The sequence below is a fragment of the Zingiber officinale genome, chromosome 4A (assembly GCF_018446385.1).
Source record: "Zingiber officinale cultivar Zhangliang chromosome 4A, Zo_v1.1, whole genome shotgun sequence".
NCBI lineage: Eukaryota > Viridiplantae > Streptophyta > Magnoliopsida > Zingiberales > Zingiberaceae > Zingiber > Zingiber officinale.
In genome coordinates this window covers 143263916-143274439 of record NC_055992.1, presented here as the reverse complement: position 1 = coordinate 143274439, position 10524 = coordinate 143263916, and the positions used below count along the sequence as shown (strand labels likewise).

The window sequence follows — 10524 nt, the reverse complement described above, 5'->3', positions numbered from 1 at the left end:
TGTTCCTTCGATTGGTTTTCGAATGGTTTGGCTTCCGGATAGTAATGGGTAAGCAAAGTTCCGAGTTCCTGTTGAGATGGTTCATAAGCTAGGGATAGATTTCGGTTTTTGTTTGTGAATGTTTGTGATGTTCTGTAAACGGATCAGCTACAAGGTTATAGCTAATTGGGTAGTTCAGATTCTTGTTTTCTTCTTCTTGTCCTTCCGAAGCATGTTGTAAGAAGTGTCTTCTTGAGGCTAGCTGTTGTAAATTCAATCCGGATTAGTTGGGTTTTGGATAAGAAACAAATTGTTTAGTTTCAACATGTGTTTCGGATTTCTTGTTAGCATTCTATTTTTCCGGAGTTTATCGAATAGGGCAGTGATTCCCTTTGAATTTTTTGCCATGAGTTTTTATAGGAGGTTGAGATAGGGTGTGTAAGATCTCAGGAAATTTAAATACATAGGGTTATTTCAGAAATAGCCTTATAGAATTTTTCCGGAATTTTTAGAAATTTTTTGGGAATTTTTCGGAGCTCGTACGGAGGGTTTTGAGGGGATCAATTTTGGGTTCGGATAAAGCCTATTTGGGAGACCTATTTAAGAGAGGAAATGTTTAATTATATAAATTCCCTTTTCTTATTTCTTTTCTCCCCAAACGCCGATCCCAACTCGACCTTTACCCTCTCTGCCGACGCGAATTTCCGATCTCCTTCCCCGATCTCCCCTCTCTTCTTCCCGATCGCCTCCGCTCGTCACCGATCACAGCCGCCTGTGCCGGTTGTCCAACCGTCGGCCGAGACCCCTTCGGATCTAGCCGAAGCCCTTTCTCTCTCTCTCTCCCTTCTCTCTGTTCTCTTTTGCGGACAGTCGACGCCGACGCCGACAGGATTAGGGCTCCAGCTCCGGCGATCGTTGGTGTCACTTGAGGAGGAAGCTGCTGGATTGAGCGCAGATCCGGCCGACGCCTTTCATCACCGGGCTGCAGACATGCGCGTCTTCTTGCGCCGATCACTGAGGCCATTGAATCGAGCGAGATCCACTCAATCGCCAATGTGGAAGAGCAATTAGGGCTTCAAGGGTAAGCCATCGAACCTTATTCCTTCTATTTCTTTGATTTGTGCCCTAGTTCGAGTCTTCTTCTCCGGTTCTTGCTCGCCTTCTTGCTGATGGTTGGCGATCTCAGGTTAGGTCATGGATTTCTTCCTTGTTCTTGTTGATTGAAGGTTAGAGAAGTCCCTGGTGTGCAGAATCTAATCGAGCAACACCTTTTGGAGACGATCGATTGAGGTAAGATTAAGGTGTTGTTTGATCTGTGATTTCCATTGTTTGATCTCTTCACTTGATCCGATCCAATGAGATGAGGTGGAGTTTTGTTCTGATTAGTGAGTTGTGTTTGGGCTGTAGGGCAAAGACTAGAGGGGTTGATGCTTGATCAGTAGTCTTACTGCTTGATTCCTTCTTGATTCGAATTGTGGAGTGGAATCAAGCACCTTGCTGTTCTGTTTATGGTGTACCTTGTTCCATAGCTACTCATCTCACGTTCGGCAGCAACCTATCCAGTGAGGTGAATCCAGTGAGGATTTGTGAAAGTAATTTTGGTGTCCTGCAGCATTTCTAGTTTTGGCAGCAACCTCATTTAGCAGATTGCTTGGTTTCAGCAATCTACAGCAGCTTGATCAAGGTAAGGTGTATAGGTTTTGTTCTTTGTTTTAGATATGATTTGACTTCATGAACAGATGTAGATTGGAATTAGGGTTATACTTAGTTGTTTATGTGTAGAATTATTTAGTTTAGAATTAGTTTAATGGAATGATTAGGGTTAAGGTAATTAACCCTAGTCAACCGTTGGATTTCTAATCTAATGGGAGATTAGGGATTAGATAACTAATCCTAATTGACCGTTAGATTTAATTAGATAGGATAAGGTTGTGGTGATTAGGGTTTTGCCCTAATTTAGTTTTGAGAATTTTATTTAGCTATTTCATTTGGATTTAGCTAAATAAAATATATATATTGTTTGACACAGGACTCCGATTCGAGATAGGCGTCTCGACTTCGGATTTGGATTGTACCTTCTATTTGAGGCGGGTACCCTTTGACTTATCTTTTGATACTGTCTTATGATATGTATAGTTTATATATAGTTGCTAGTGATAGTGGTAGATTTATTTCTTCCCTGGTCTTAGCTAGTTAATACCTATCACATGCTTCATCTGTTAGTTGCTTTACTTCAGGATTGGATATTTACCTCTTGCCATGTATATATATGTTCATAGAGATGCATATCTATAGTGCTCTACTCTACTGGATTAATTGCTTTACATGTGTGATGCATGCTCTCGGATTCATGATACTTACATCATTGTTATATGTGATGTCTTTGGGTTTATGCTGTTTATATCATGGTTATATATATGCGTTTACCTTTTTGGGCACACACATATATGGAGGAGACTATGTTCAGGTATGTCATATTGTAGCCGCATGCACCATATCGCATGATTGCATGCTGGGCGATTGACGACTCCATTATTGTTGAGCTCGTCGGCCGGCTACATAGGCCTGCACACAACGTGTTTCACTGCATGGGTAGTGGCACAGCACAGTAGGGTGTGTATGGCAGTAGCTCTGTAGTGCTCCGCTGGTCCGCTCATGGGTAGTGTGACTGCAGCGTGGTAGCAGACAGGGATCCCTCCCCGTCATCGCGTACCGGGAGTTGAGAGCATTGCGCTCCCTCACTATGTTTGAGGTAGGAGGATAGGTGTACTCCGACAGCATCCCGTCCACTCGGTCACTCATCAGGGGTAGTGACGGCAGAGTGCACAGCCCTACCCACTCGGTCTCACCATTGTGTGTGAGATGGCTGACTGGTTGACAGGGGTGACCATGTCATATTGCATCATATGCACGGATTGCATTCGTTATGATTGATGCATTTTGGTGATTGCATATGATTGACATGCATACAGGATACATGCTTTTGCTCTGACTACTTTTATCTCTGTATGTTGACAGTCAGTTGCCCAAGCCTCGCAGGTGAGCACAGTTTATTTCAGTTATGCATTTTCTTATTATTCTTGCTATAGACTGTACTTTATGCCTTTTGCTGGTTATTACAGTTTATTTCAGCTATGCATATCTGTTATACTGTTAGGAGACCGTACCGTAGGTTGTACTGTTAGGAGACTGTACTGTAGGCTCTATGGTTTAGTGTACTGTACCATAGGATGTTGCTAGTAGTTATATGTTGCTGTACATATCTATTGGATTACCTGCTGAGTTCTTTGAACTCACCCCGTTGTTACTATTTTTCAGGTTGAGGCCGTCGGGAGATATTCCAGTCGCTAGCCCCATTCTCGCGAGGATTTTCTTTGTCATATTATATTCTGCTTTTGCATCTTATATACTTGTATTGTGGGTTTGTATTGTGGACTCTATACTGACCACTTGGGTTTACTACGTTTGGTTTTTCCGCTGCGGATATATTTTCATTACTTCGTGGATTTTGTTTTCTTCGTTGTAGTGGAGTAGGATGTGTACGTATATCTTCGTTGATTTCTATATCATCTTTTCTTTATATAACTGCGTGGATTGTTCATATTATGTCTATGTAGAAATGTTGAATATAACTGCGTGGATTGTTTACTGTTTGTGTGTATTATTCCGGCCGAGTGTGGCCGAGGTATAGATATATGTATACTGAGATTCATATTGTCCGTCGTACAGGGGAGATGCTGCCGAAATTTTTTCGGACAGGGACTACCTGGGGCGTGACAATTTATTTGGTATCAGAGCGGGTTTACGGTATCTGCTCTTTTTGTATTGGATTCTTGAGTTTATCTGATACCAATTTATTTGGTATCAGAGCTAGGCTCACGATACTTGCTATTCATTTTGGATTTTCGAGGTTTATCTGATACCAATTTATTTGGTATCAGAGTCAGGCTCCGATTTTGGATTTTTGTGTCTTGGTGTCCATGAGCCTTTCGCGCTATTTTCGGATTGTACGGATTTTCGTCGATTTTCTCGTTTCGGAATTCCGAGGCATTTTGACGAGGTTTTATTGGATCTATTTGGGGGCTATGCAGCGACAGGACATCTCCAGACGGCAATAGGTAAATCAGGTAATTTTATAGTTTTCATACCTGTAGTGATATTTGGATAACATTTTTTTTTACATATATGATACGTGTTCTAGTACTTAGACGTGGTCGCACATGTATGAGGGCGATCGATTCTCTAGAGACAGAGTCTTCAGAGAGTTCTGTTAGGGTTGAGCCTGTCCATCAGGGATAGACTCCTCAGGGTATTGTGACCACGTTAGACTATCAGACCCCGATAGCTCCGACTTCCGAGGTACCTACCTCGACTGTACCACCAGTGGTACCACCGTCGGCATATTCAGCACCTCCCCCAGCGGTAGTACCCGCAGTATACCCGACAGCCCCTCTAGCCGCGCCTGCTTCTACGTACTTGGCACCCCAGATACCTGCGCCGGTTACTGCATACCCGGCACCCGCACCAGCAGTACCGGTTACTCCTTATCCGGTACCGCCCACCGTACCTCCAGTCGCCCCTACTTATGCCTACTCAGCAGTTCCACCAGCAGTACCCATTCCAGGTTATACGACAGCACCAGTGATACCTCTTCCGGTCTATCCCTCAGTACCACCCATAGGATCAGCTCTAGTGGCTCTACCTAGTTCCGCAGCGATCCCTACTGGTATAGTTGCGGCACGAGCACGGATCCCAGCCTTAGCCGAGTCGATGAAGAGTCGATTCACATTATTCCGCGGGGAGACTGATCCGAGCATAGCTCAGTCCTGGATTGAGACTATGGAGCGTACGTTCTTTTACATGGCCTGCTCCTAGTGGGAGAAGGCCGAGCTAGCTGCTTACCACCTGCGAGATGGGGCAGAGATCTGGTGGGACACACAGCGCTCGATTATAGGCGAGCAGCATATTTCCTGGACGAGAGTTAGGGAGGCATTCGAGAGTTAGTAATTTCCTCGGGCGTATCAGATGACACGTCAGCAGGATTTTCTAAATCTTCGGCAGGATAACCGCTTAGTGATGGAGTATAATGCCGAATTTAATCAGTTGGCCAGATTCTGTCCTGAGTTAGTTGCCGATGACAGATCTCGTATGCTTCAGTTTGCCCAGGGACTGGACGGACATCTTCAGCTGAAGATTTCTGGCTTTAGTACTTCATCATACACCGAGACACTAGATAGGGCTCTTATGATTGAGTTTGCTCATCAGAGAGTGAATGCAGACAAAAAGAGGAAGAAGACTGATCGGACTTCTGGACAGATCCAGCAGATACAGACTACTGGGCAGCAACAGAGCAGTCACACTCAGACGGGTCAGGGTACTTCTGGGTCATCTGGATGACTCCAGAAGTCAGGACGATCTTCATCTAGACGTTCCTGGTCTTCTTAGCAGAACCAGAAACAGTCCACCGGTGACTCTCACTGCACCCGATGCGGATCCCGAGATCACATCACCTCTGCATGCACCACAGGATAGTCGGTTTGCTATTATTGCAAACTGCCTGGGCACTTGAGCCGAAACTGCGTCCGGAATTTCTGTTCCGAGAGGATAGTTTAGTCAGTCCAGGAGATCCGCAGTTTCGTGGGCTTGGTTGGATATTACCGACGATTCGTTGAGGGTTTCTCCAGCATTGCTATTCCATTGACACGTCTGACTAGGAAAGGCGTGAAGTTCACGTGGTCAGAGGCTTGTGAAACCAGCTTCCAGGAGCTGAAGCGGAGATTAGTATCAGCACCAGTCTTGGTTTTACCTTCTGGTGATGACGGATTCGTACTTTACACAGATGCATCTCTTCAGGGCTTGGGCGCTGTATTGATGCAGCACGATAGGGTAGTCTCTTACGCTTTTCGTCAGTTGAAGGAGCATGAGAAGAACTACCCAGTACATGATTTAGAGCTAGCCGCTATTATCTTTGCTTTGAAGATTTGGCGACATCATCTTTATGGTATTACTTTTGAGATTCTTACTGATCATAAGAGTCTCAAATATATTTTCACCCAGAAGGAACTCAATCTCCGACAGAGGAGATGGATGGAGTTCCTGAAGGATTATGATTGTACTATTAGCTACCATCCGGGTAAAGCTAATGTGGTTGCTGATGCACTTAGCAGGAAGTCCAGAGGGACTTTAGCTTGTCACCGAGTTTTAGTCACGGACTTGATTCAGGGATTCTCCGAGTTGGGCCTTGAGGAGTAGGGACGGACAGACCAGGGTATTCTGGTTACCATGGTTGCTCAGTTGTCGATCAGGATGAGGATTCGAGAGGCCTAGGCTGGAGATCAGCATTTATATAGCTTCCGGACAGCAGACCGAGTTTACACGAGATGATGAGGATTGTTTATTTCCGAGGTAGATTATGTGTACCTCGGTCTCACCCGGTCAGGGAGTTACTCAGGAGGCTCATCGATCTAGATTTGCTATCCACCCAGGTGGGACCCGTATGTATCGGGATTTGAGGCGTTCTATTGGTGGAGCGGTATGAAGAAGGACATCGCGGAGTTTGTTGCTAGATGTCTTATCGTCGGTGAAGGTGAGCACGAGAGACTCTTGGGTTACTTGAGAGGATCCCTCTTCCGAGTGGAAGTGGGAGCATATTACTATGGATTTTGTGGTAGGATTGCCTAGGACTCGGCGAGGTCGGGATGCGATTTGGGTAATCGTTGACCGATTAACCAAATCCGCACACTTTTAGCGATCCGGAAGCGATTCTGGATCGATTAGGCGAGTTATCTTGTCGAGATTATCGAGTTGCATGGAGTTCCGTTGAGCATCATATCGATAGAGACCCACGGTTCACGTCCGACTGGCGAGTCTGCGGCGGGCCTTGGGCACACCCGTTTCGATCGGCATTCCATCCATGAGCGGATGGGCGATCAGGCGGACTATTCGAGACATTGGAGGACTTGATGAGGTCTTGTGTCATGGACTTGAGGCGGTTGGGAGGACCACCGCCATTAGTGGAGTTCGCGTACAACAACGGCTATCATTCGACTATCCAGATGGCATTGTTTGAGGCGTTGTATGGTAGGCCTTGTCGTACCCATCCTCCAGGAAGAGGTTGGGGAGGCCCAGTGATAGGACCTCGAGAGCTCAGCAGATGCGAGTTAGTTCGCACTATCGACGGAGGATGTCAGAGGCTCAGGACCGTCAGAAGAGTTATGCTGATCAGAGACGGAGACCCCTGGAGTTCTCCATCGGTGATCATGTATTTCTTAGAGTTTCACCCACGAAAGGGGTGAAGAGATTTGGTCTCCGAGGTAAGCTAGCTCCCCGATATATTGGACCATTCCAGATCTTGGAGAGGATTGGAGCAGTAGCTTACCGTCTGGCGCTACCACCATCTCTAGCTGGCATTCACGATGTATTCCATGTATCTATGCTGAGGAGATACGTACCCGATCCGGCACATGTTCTGTCAGATATATCTGTTCCTATTCAGCCTGATGTTACTTACGAGGAGGTTCCGGTGCGGATTCTGGACCATAGAGAGCGTCAGCTGCGGAACAAGACTGTCCGACTGGTTAAAGTCGGATGGCAGCATCTTTCTGACGAAGAGGCTACTTGGGAGCTGGAGGATACGATCCGAGCTCGATACCCTCATCTTTTTACTTGAGGTATGTGGGTTAGAGTTTCGTTCAACATTTATACTGGTTGGTTATATTCTAGTGGTTGCTGTTGGTTATAGCGAAATTTGGGGACCAAATTTTTATTAGTAGGGGAGGATGTAAGATCTCAGGAAATTTAAATACATAGGGTTATTTCAGAAATAGCCTTATAGAATTTTTCCGGAATTTTTAGAAATTTTCTGGGAATTTTTCGGAGCTCGTACGGAGGGTTTTGAGGGGATCAATTTTGGGTTCGGATAAAGCCTATTTGGGAGACCTATTTAAGAGAGGAAATGTTTAATTATATAAATTCCCTTTTCTTATTTCTTTTCTCCCCAAACGCCGATCCCAACTCGACCTTTACCCTCTCTGCCGACGCGAATTTCCGATCTCCTTCCCCGATCTCCCCTCTCTTCTTCCCGATCGCCTCCGCTCGTCACCGATCACAGCCGCCTGTGCCGGTTGTCCAACCGTCGGCCGAGACCCCTTCGGATCTAGCCGAAGCCCTTTCTCTCTCTCTCTCCCTTCTCTCTGTTCTCTTTTGCGGACAGTCGACGCCGACGCCGACAGGATTAGGGCTCCAGCTCCGGCGATCGTTGGTGTCACTTGAGGAGGAAGCTGCTGGATTGAGCGCAGATCCGGCCGACGCCTTTCATCTCCGGGCTGCAGACATGCGCGTCTTCTTGCGCCGATCACTGAGGCCATTGAATCGAGCGAGATCCACTCGGTCGCCAATGTGGAAGAGCAATTAGGGCTTCAAGGGTAAGCCATCGAACCTTATTCCTTCTATTTCTTTGATTTGTGCCCTAGTTCGAGTCTTCTTCTCCGGTTCTTGCTCGCCTTCTTGCTGATGGTTGGCGATCTCAGGTTAGGTCATGGATTTCTTCCTTGTTCTTGTTGATTGAAGGTTAGAGAAGTCCCTGGTGTGCAGAATCTAATCGAGCAACACCTTTTGGAGACGATCGATTGAGGTAAGATTAAGGTGTTGTTTGATCTGTGATTTCCATTGTTTGATCTCTTCACTTGATCCGATCCAATGAGATGAGGTGGAGTTTTGTTCTGATTAGTGAGTTGTGTTTGGGCTGTAGGGCAAAGACTAGAGGGGTTGATGCTTGATCAGTAGTCTTACTGCTTGATTCCTTCTTGATTCGAATTGTGGAGTGGAATCAAGCACCTTGCTGTTCTGTTTATGGTGTACCTTGTTCCATAGCTACTCATCTCACGTTCGGCAGCAACCTATCCAGTGAGGTGAATCCAGTGAGGATTTGTGAAAGTAATTTTGGTGTCCTGCAGCATTTCTAGTTTTGGCAGCAACCTCATTTAGCAGATTGCTTGGTTTCAGCAATCTACAGCAGCTTGATCAAGGTAAGGTGTATAGGTTTTGTTCTTTGTTTTAGATATGATTTGACTTCATGAACAGATGTAGATTGGAATTAGGGTTATACTTAGTTGTTTATGTGTAGAATTATTTAGTTTAGAATTAGTTTAATGGAATGATTAGGGTTAAGGTAATTAACCCTAGTCAACCGTTGGATTTCTAATCTAATGGGAGATTAGGGATTAGATAACTAATCCTAATTGACCGTTAGATTTAATTAGATAGGATAAGGTTGTGGTGATTAGGGTTTTGCCCTAATTTAGTTTTGAGAATTTTATTTAGCTATTTCATTTGGATTTAGCTAAATAAAATATATATATTGTTTGACACAGGACTCTGATTCGAGATAGGCGTCTCGACTTCGGATTTGGATTGTACCTTCTATTTGAGGCGGGTACCCTTTGACTTATCTTTTGATACTGTCTTATGATATGTATAGTTTATATATAGTTGCTAGTGATAGTGGTAGATTTATTTCTTCCCTGGTCTTAGCTAGTTAATACCTATCACATGCTTCATCTGTTAGTTGCTTTACTTCAGGATTGGATATTTACCTCTTGCCATGTATATATATGTTCATAGAGATGCATATCTATAGTGCTCTACTCTACTGGATTAATTGCTTTACATGTGTGATGCATGCTCTCGGATTCATGATACTTACATCATTGTTATATGTGATGTCTTTGGGTTTATGCTGTTTATATCATGGTTATATATATGCGTTTACCTTTTTGGGCACACACATATATGGAGGAGACTATGTTCAGGTATGTCATATTGTAGCCGCATGCACCATATCGCATGATTGCATGCTGGGCGATTGATGACTCCATTATTGTTGAGCTCGTCGGCCGGCTACATAGGCCTGCACACAACGTGTTCACTGCATGGGTAGTGGCACAGCACTAGGGTGTGTATGGCAGTAGCTCCGGTGCTCATTGGTCCGCTCATGGGTAGTGTGCTGCAGTGGTAGCGACGAGGATCCCTCCCGTCATCGCGTCTGGGAGTTGAGAGCATTCGCTCCTCACTATGTTTGAGGTAGGAGGATAGGTGTACTCCGACAAGATCCCGTCCACTCGGTCACTCTTGAGGAGCAGTGACACGGTGTCACAACCCTACCCACTCGGTCTCACCATTGTGTGTGAGATAGCTGACTGGTTGACAGGGGTGACCATGTCATATTGCATCATATGCACGGATTGCATTCGTTATGATTGATGCATTTTGGTGATTGCATATGATTGACATGCATACAGGATACATGCTTTTGCTCTGACTATTTTTATCTCTGTATGTTGATAGTCAGTTGCCCAAGCCTCGCAGGTGAGTACAGTTTATTTCAGTTATGCATTTTCTTGTTATTCGTGCTATAGACTGTACTTTATGCCTTTTGCTGGTTATTACAGTTTATTTCAGCTATGCATATCTGTTATACTGTTAGGAGACCGTACCGTAGGTTGTACTGTTAGGAGATTGTACTGTAGGCTCTATGGTTTAGTGTAC

General features: G+C 45.0%; 2 long non-coding RNA genes across 2 annotated transcripts; both read left to right on the top strand.

The window, feature by feature from the left end:
- Positions 1–633: 633 nt before the first annotated feature.
- LOC121973742 lies at positions 634–1869 on the top strand. The gene is made up of 3 exons (XR_006109737.1): positions 634–1060; positions 1166–1269; positions 1387–1869. It is a non-coding gene; the product is annotated as an uncharacterized LOC121973742 (long non-coding RNA).
- A 6106-nt stretch (positions 1870–7975) lies between these two features.
- LOC121973741 lies at positions 7976–9411 on the top strand. Its single transcript, XR_006109735.1, has 4 exons — positions 7976–8402; positions 8508–8611; positions 8729–9005; positions 9351–9411. It is a non-coding gene; the product is annotated as an uncharacterized LOC121973741 (long non-coding RNA).
- The last annotated feature ends 1113 nt before the right edge of the window (positions 9412–10524 follow it).